We start from the raw sequence: 9,122 nt of genomic DNA, 5'->3' as shown, positions 1-9,122 counted from the left end.
AAGAAGAAGAAGAAGAAGAAGAAGAAGAAGAAGAAGAAGAAGAAGAAAAGGCAGTCTTTAAGAGCAGATATGGTGGACTCTGTGACAAAAGAGCAGAGATCCCTAACTATAAAGGCAGGTAAATAAATTGTACATTGAATAAATCTGTAAAACAAAAGTGAGGTCAAATGATTTGAAATACAGTCTGCAATTAAAGGGAGCATTTTGGAGAAGGCATTTCCTGGACTCAGTCAATACTTTTCCTGACCCTACCAGTGTGTCCTAACACTAACATTCACTACTTAATGTCCGAGTCATTTTGGTGACTACATATTTGTCCTGAAACAGCGATGCTTTATTTTTTTATGGTGTATTAAAGAGTACTTTATTTTCTGGGGCACCTGGGTGGCTCAGTTGGTTGAGCATCTGACTTTGGATCAGGTCATGATCTCACCATTCAAGGATTTGAGCCCCATGTGGGGCTCTGTGCTGACAGCTCAGAGCCTGGATCCTGCTTCAGATTCTGTCTCCCTCTCTCTGCCCCTCCCCACACTCACACACTGTCTCTCCCTGTCTCTCTCAAAAATAAATAAACATTAAAAAAAAAAGACTACTTTATTTTCTGACTAGGTAATGTATACACATGGTACAAAGGTCAAAAGATATAAAAAGATATGGAGTGAAAACAACATCTCCCTCTTCTCCTGCCTTCTAATCATCACGTTTCTTCCCCTGGGGATAGATGCTGTTTCCAACTCCTTGTGTATCCTTTAGGGACATTCTATGCATATATGAGCCTGTATGTGTATATTCTTAATAGAAATGATAGCATACGATACAGCACACAATATGTGCTGATCTGTGTTTTACTGTTTTGAGAACATTCCATATCAGTAGATAGAAAGTTTAAATACATTTTTAAAACTGGAATGTCAAGTGGGTGTGCTCTACTCTAAGAAAACCCAATAAACAAAAAATCTACATATGTAAGGCAAAATTTCAGGAAGTATTTACTTCACAAAAGAAGCTTCTATTTGCATAGAAATCCTCTGTTAGGCCAACCTCACATATTTCAGTTATGATTCATTTCATCGATAATATGTTTATGTATTTACACAGACACAGTCTATGAAAAACAAAGGCCATTTAACTTGGAAATTACTTACTAAGCAAATAAATTGTTAAAGATTATACTTTGGTCAAAATGATATCTCCTGCCCCGTCAGAAAGTGCGATTATATGTTTGAAAAAGTTGATTCTATGTAATTCTTGTATTAAAAAAATTCACAAATGCAATAATTCTAAGTGTAATAATTCTACCTGTTCAGTTTGCAATTTGTTCGACAAACATCAACAGCATGACATGTAAAAGAAAAGGCTTTCAGTGTTAGCTGATGTGAGATGTGCAGTCCGGGGTCAACAGGGCCTCTCGGTGGCATCCAGCTCACCCAGGTCCTGCGTCCTAACATGGCACAAGACTGGACTTTTGTCCTGGATCACGTCAGATGGTTGGGGCATGCCCTACCAATATCCCCAACTTCTTCCAATCACCAACCACAGGGCTGGTGTCTATGGGTTTACTGAAAACTGTCCTGTGTTTTCAGCCCATGCCAGCTTTAGGGGTTTAAGTCTTAGGTGTTTACTACCTGTGTGTAAAGCAGCTTTTCTTGTTCGCTCTGACATTACTTTGGAGGAGCCAAACTGGCACTGTTTGTGGAATGAGCCATTGCCCACCCTGTCTGTGCTTGGAATGATCTTTTAAACTTTGATCTTATGTCTCCTTAGCATTGACTTTTTCAGACTTAGGGTCCCAGCTTTTCTTTTTTAAAAAATTTTCTTTATTTAAAAAAAATTTTTTTAAACACTTATTCATTTTTGAGAGTGAGAGAGAGCATGAGCAGGGGAGGGGCAGAGAGAGAGGGAGACACAGAACCCAAAGCAGGTTCCAGGCTCTGAGCTGTCAGCACAGGGCCCGATGCGGGGCTCCAATTCATGGAGTATGAGATCATGACCTGAGCTAAAGTCAGATGCTTAACCGACTGAGCCACCCAGGCACCCCATGGGTCCTAGCTCTTCTAATGCCCACTTTCTAATTGTATAGTTAGAATGTATCCTAAAGGTAACTTTATTCCCTCATGTGTTCATTCATGTGGTATTCACTCTCTTCTCCAAATCTTTGCTCAAATGTTACTCCCTCAATGTGGCCTACCCTAATTACTCCATTGAAAATTAAAACACCCTCTCCTCCTGTAATCCCTTATTCTCCTTACCGTGCTCTCTTTTCCCATATTACTTAGCACCGACTAACATAACATATGCTTTTCTTATTTACTACGTATGTTTTTTATTGTACATCTTCTTCCCCTAGGATATAAGCTCCATTTTGTCTGTTGAATTGCTAAGGTGTCCCAAGAATCTAGAACGGTGCCTGGAGCACAGTAGGCCTTCCATAAATACAGTATGTGTTGAAAGAATAAATGACATGAACTTCTGCCATGAATGACTTCCATAGGGCCTAAGCACGTTGAGGCCTCCAAGGGTAAACCTGCTGTGAGCCCTACCCTCAAAGGGCCTGTAGGCTAGCCTCAGTGTTGGGGACATGGAATTAATAACTACAGTACAAGATAGAAACTGCAGTATAGAAAAAGAGCCATGCAGTTAGAGGAGGAAGAAGGGGAGGCTTCAGTGGTGGAAGAGCCAAGGGAAGGCATGAGCAGAGGAGTCAGAGAGACTGGATTTGAATGCTGAATCTGCCCTGCGTGAGTGGGGTTGGCTTGTTATAAGCTCTGTACCCACAAGCTGGGGGTAAAAATATTTATCTTAGTGTGATTGTGAGGGGCAAATAAGATAAGTCCTGTGGTGGATAGCCCCTGGTACAAAGTTCATGATGAACTCAGATCAATCCCCTGCTTCCTCTGGAGTGTCCACCAATGGGAAAGCATAAATTATGACCTGTAATGGTATTTTGTAAGTCATTTAGATGATAGTTACCAGCACTGTGTAACAGCAGAGACAACAGTTTGCGACCGATGTCAAGTAAAAACAAACACACAAACAAAAAACAGACTACAAAATTGTCCATGATTACAACTGGGTACAAATAATTCAAAATTTACACAAAAATGAAGTCCATTCTTGGGCTAGTCAGGTGTGAATGAGAATTAATGTACTTAAGTATGCTTCTCTGAGTTTCATAATTCTACTTTTTTGTCACCATTTAATTTTGAGACGGTTTCAAACTTACAGAAAAGTTGCATGGTATAAAGTAATTTCCAAATACCTTTAATCCAGATGCACCATTTGCACGTGCGCTCTCTCTCTCTGCATATGTATACGCGTTACCTAAGAATAAAGACATTCTCTCACATGACCACAGGATAGATTTCTTACTGTTTTTACAAACAAAAGGGCAGAGAGACTGTACCTTCCTGAGATCCTGGGCCACATTCTCACTAGGCTCAGGATACAAGACTCTTCTCCGTAGTCTTCGGGCCTCTCACATCGGAAAACACCAGCCAGCTACCCAGTGGCAGAGCCCCCTTCACATGGCTGGCAGAGCAAGTGGTGCATTGTGCCCCCCCCAACCCTCAGGTCATGTCGGGGAGGGGCTGAGATGGTATCACCCTGAGGAACCTCATGTTTGGGGACTAAAATCCTGATGGTGTAAGGCCACAGGGGTTTTTATGACCCCGGAAGTGTGTCCACTGAGCTGAGCTTCCCTGGGGGAACAAATGCACTCTCAAAGGAAAGACGCTGAGCTGCCTGCCGGCTCCCCACTTGGAGTCTGCTGAAAATATTTCTCCAAACCATTGAGTTCTGAGGACCAACCTACAAGTACTGGAGCCAGAAACGGTTAAACAAATCTGCCCTTGGAATTCCTAGGCGTAGAGCCACGGAAATACAAGGACTGTTTAAGTGGATGCTTTGTTTGGAGGAATGAAGTCTATGCTGAGGGCCCTGGGCAGTGACTAGCGCAGCGGCCAGCTGGGAGGGTGGAAGAGATTTCTCATGAGCTCGTGGACAAGGTCTGCACACATATCATCCGTTCATAAACGCCTCTGCCAGCACCAGGGTAACAGTCCTTTCCTCTCTTCCCCTGATGCCTTTGAGTTACTAGACTCAGGGGGGTTCCTCTCTCCATATCTGTAGCCTCCACCTCATGCCCAGTCAGGACAAGTGCAGGCAGAACAGATCGCACACGCCGCAGCCCATGGGAAGGAATTTAGGACCATTCCAGACCACACAACTGGTCTGGTTCTGGCCTTGACACCCAGGTCAGTACTCAAACTCCTGGGTTAACAGTGGCCTTACCCTTGCTGTTCTTTCCTTCACCCTCAGAGGCCCCTTCCTCCCTGGCTCTGTTACTTGTTAACTTTGTGATTTGGAGAAATTGGCCTCTCTGGGTGTGTTTCCTCACCTGTAAATGAGATAATGGCATTTACCTTAGAGGGTGTGGTGGTAAGGGAGAAAACAGACCGTGGATATAAAAGTACACAATGAATCTGAGCAAGCGTCGGTAATAGCTGAAGCTCACCCATGAGAACAGCTAGAACTTGACCTTTCTTAATTTGTATCCCCGAAGTGCCCTGTGCTGAGGGTTGCAAGCTGCTCCGTCAGGATAAATGGCTGAGGCTGATAACTATCGAAAAGGTTATTGCCCATTTTCACCTATCAACTTGATAATATTAACTTCTAGACCACAGGGAGCAGAATCCTCTCATATACTAGTAGTAGGAGAATAAATGGACACAATCTTGTTACCTGGAAACAATTAGAAATATTCAGCACATTCTCTTTAATTAAGCAATTCTCCCCATAGGAGTCTACCAGAAATATTCACAAATATGCACAAGGTCACATGACAAAGGCACTCATTGTAGCATTATTTGTAATAGAAAAGTATACAGAGACCATCTGAATGCCCCCAATTAGGAAACTGGTTAAAGAAATCATGGAGGGGGCGCCTGGGTGGCTCAGTCGGTTAAGCGGCCGACTTCGGCTCAGGTCATGATCTCACGGTCCGTGAGTTCGAGCCCTGTGTCGGGCTCTGTGCTGACCGCTCAGAGCCTGGAGCCTGTTTCAGATTCTGTGTCTCCCTCTCTCTCTGACCCTCCCCCATTCATGCTCTGTCTCTCTCTGTCTCAAAAATAAATAAATGTTAAAAAAAAATTAAAAAAAAAAAAAAAAAAGAAAAGAAATCATGGAGTTGTAATGCTGCCACGCTATCAGGCACCATGCAGCTGTTGAAAATAAGGACAGATCCCAAAGCAACCCACAGATTCAAGGCAATCCCTATCAAAATTCCAATGGCATTTTTCACAGAAATAGAAAAAATAATCCTAAAATCTGTGTAGAGCCATAAAAGACCCCAAATAGCCAAAGAAATCTTGAGAAAGAAGAATAAAAAGCTGGAAGCATCACACTTCTGATTTTAAACTATATTACAAAGTCATAGTAATCAAAACAGTATGATATTGACATAAAAACAGACACAGATCAGTGGAACAGAATAGAGAGTCCACAAATAAACCCATGCACATGAAGTTAATTAATTTATGACAAAGGAGCCAAGGATATACAATGGGGAAAGGGTAGTTTCTTCAATAAATGGTTCTGGGAAAACTGGACAGCTACATGCAAAAGAATGAAATTGGACCACTATCTTACACCATACACAAAAATCAACTCAAAATGGATTAAAGACTTGAATGTAAGACCTGAAGCCATAAAACTCCTGGAATAAAACATAGGCAGTAAGCTCCTTGACATCAGTCTTGGTCATGATTTTTTGAATATGACAGCAAAAGCAGAAGCAACAAAAGCAAAAATAAACACGTGGGGCTACATCACACTAAAAGGCTTCTGTACAGCAAAGGAAACCATCCACAAAATGAAAGGGCAACCCAGGTGATGAGAGAAAATATTTGCAAGTCATGTAACTGACAAGGGATTAACATCCAAAATATATAAAGAAATACAATTTAATAGCAAATAACAAACAAATATCATAAGATGGGCAGAGGAACTAAATAGACATTTTTCCAAAGAAGGCATACAAATGTCCAACAGGTACGTGAAAAGTGAGCACCCCACAGGTGCTCGCTATCACTAATCATCAGAAAAACGCAAATCAAAACCACAATAAGATACCTTACACCTGTCAGACTGGCTGTCATTCAAAAGACAAGAGACAACAAGTGTGGGAGGGACGTAGAAAAGGGAACCCTTGTACACTGTTGACAGGAATGTAAATTGGTCCAGCCACTGTACCAGTACCAGGAAAACAGTACGGAGGTTCCTGAAAAAATTAAAAAATAGAACTACCATATGATCCAGAAATTCCATTTCTGGGTATATATCCAAAGGAAACAAAATCGCTATCTCAAAAGGATATCTGCACCCCCATTTTCATTGCAATGTCATTTACAACAGCCAAGACAAGGAAACTAAATGTCCATCAACAGATGAATGGATAAAAAACTGTGAGATATATATATATATATACACAATGGAATATTATTCAGCCACAAAGAAGGAAGGAATTCCTGGCATTTGCAACAACATGAATGGATCTTGAGGGCATTAAGCTTAGTGAAATAAGAGAGAAAGAGAAAGACAAATATTGTATTATCTCACTTATATTTGAAATCTAAAAAAACAAACTCACAAAAATAGAGAAGGGATTGGTGGTTGCCAGAGCCAGTGGGTAAGAGAGTGGGGGAAATGGGGAAAGGGAATCAAAAGGTACAAACATCCAGTTTGTACCCAGCATGGTGGGTATAGTTAACAATAGCGTGTTGTATATTTGAAAGTTGTTAAGAGAGTAGATCTTAAAAGTTCTCATCATGGGGCGCCTGGGTAGCTCAGTCTGTTAAGCATCCAACTTCGGCTTAGGTCACAATCTCATGGCTTGTGGATTCTAGCCCTGTGTCAGGCTCTGTGCTAAGAGCTCAGAGCCTAGAGCCTGCTTCAGATTCTTGTCTCCCTCTCTCTCTGCCCCTCCCTCACTTGTTCTCTCTCTTTCACTCTCTCTCAAAAATAAAATAGGCATTTTAAAAAACTAAAAAAAATAGTTGTACCAATCTAATTCTTTCTACAGATCCACAGTATAAAGCAAAACTGAAAAATATGTTTTAACCCATTAGGGAGAAAGAGTCTATGACTTAAACTCATAACCCTGCTTATGTCTAATTCCCTAACCTTAGGAAATCTGTTCATTGCATCCCACCCAATAATGGTGATAGAAATAGCTAGAGGTACTTCGATCAATTCATATTTATCAGAGCACTAAATACATCAAAATGCTAAGTGTGTTAATGTTTTACAGTGATGAAAAAAATGACAGATCATTATGTATTGACACAGAAAGATTTTATGCTTTTAAGCAAAAACTGCAAGTTGCAGATTTTCAGCGATCTAAAAGTGCCTAGCATATAGGAGGTAATCAACGAATACTTGTTGAATTGAAAGAAAATGATCCCAGTCTGCTGAAAAGAAAAAAACTGACCACCCCAACCCACACTCGTAAACAAGTCCATATATTTTCATGTGCCTAAATAAAGTTCCGGAAGGACAGCAGCCACAGTCAGCTGTGTTTATCCCTGGGTACAAGCAGCTTTAACTTTGCCTGGCTCTGGTCTCCAGAGCCCACATCCCTTGAGGTGAGGTTGCAGTGGGCAACCCACATAGACACCAGGCAGCTCACTAGAGATGCCTTTGTAGGGGGTCTTCAGTTCTGCTCTCTCAGTGGGAAAGAACAGGAAAGCCCAACCTACTCCCAACCACTATTCGAGGTAACTACAGGGTCAGGGGGAAAAAAGCTAAGGGCAAATGCCATTATTCGGGATGCTGTTTTATTTATACCTAAGCAGGGACACTAGAGTATGAACCCCCAGCGGCCTGGGTCTTGGGTGGGCCAGACATTATGAGTGGGTGGCTTCTAAGATTTGATGAACCCCCAAATTAAAATTCATCAAAATTAAAACTTAAAAGATTAAAAACTTTTGTGCCTCAAAAGAACACTATCACGAAAGTAAGAAGACAACCTACAGAATAAAACAGAATATTTGCAAATCAGATGTCTGATAAAGGGGCTTATATTTAGGGTGTATAAAGAGCTTGTCCAACCCAACAATAAAACGGCAAATAATCCAACCAAAAAATGAGCAAAGGGTCTGAACAGACATTTCACCAAAGAAGATACACAAATGGTCCCGAGCCATCAGGGAAATACAACTCAAACCACAATGAGATACCACTTCACACTTAGTAGGAGGACTGTGACCAAAAAGACAGGTAACAAGTGTTTGGGACATGGAGAAATTGGAATCAACATATATTGCCCCTGGAAAATAGCTTGGTAGTTCCTCAAAACGTTGAACATCGAGTTACCTAGGTATATACCCCAGGGGAAAAATGAAACCATGTATCCACCCACACACAAAAACTTGCACACAAATGCTCATGGTAGCATTATTCATAATAACCCCAAAGTGGAAAGAACCTAAATACCCATCAGTTGATGAATGGATAAGTAAAAGTCCACACAATGGAATATTATTCAGCAATAGAAAGGACTTAACCACTGCTATATGTGACAACACGGATGAATCTTCAAAACATAATGCTAAGTCAGCCACTAAAGAGCATATGTTGTATGATTCCATTTACTGTATATGAAATTTCTGGAACAGGAAAATGTATGGAGACAGCAGAGCAGTGCTTGCTGCGGTCTGGGGAGGGAATGTGGGGGCAGGTGGGGAATGACTGCTAATTGATACAGTAGTATAATGACCGTGAAAATTGATGGGGGTGATGGTTGCAGAACTCTGTGAATATATTAAAACATTAATTTTTGCACTTTAAACAATTAGGCGAACTATAAAAAATTGTGCAAATGTCCACTTTTATAAATTATTAAATATGTTCTTAATTGGGAAACGATTTTATAAATACAGTTACATTATTGTTTTGTAGATAAAGCACTTTTTAAAAAAAGTCCACAGAGCATAACACAAAATGATACCATTATTCAATGCACTTCATACTGGTTAGGTCATTTGCTGAAATTATATCTATGTAGTGCATTGATCCTGCTTCAAAGGAAGGTATAGCAAGGATTTCCAGCATGATAAACAATGTGT

This window comes from Panthera uncia (assembly GCF_023721935.1).
Source record: "Panthera uncia isolate 11264 chromosome B3 unlocalized genomic scaffold, Puncia_PCG_1.0 HiC_scaffold_1, whole genome shotgun sequence".
NCBI lineage: Eukaryota > Metazoa > Chordata > Mammalia > Carnivora > Felidae > Panthera > Panthera uncia.
The sequence above is the reverse complement of the archived record's forward strand: the minus strand, read 5'-3'. Positions refer to the sequence as shown.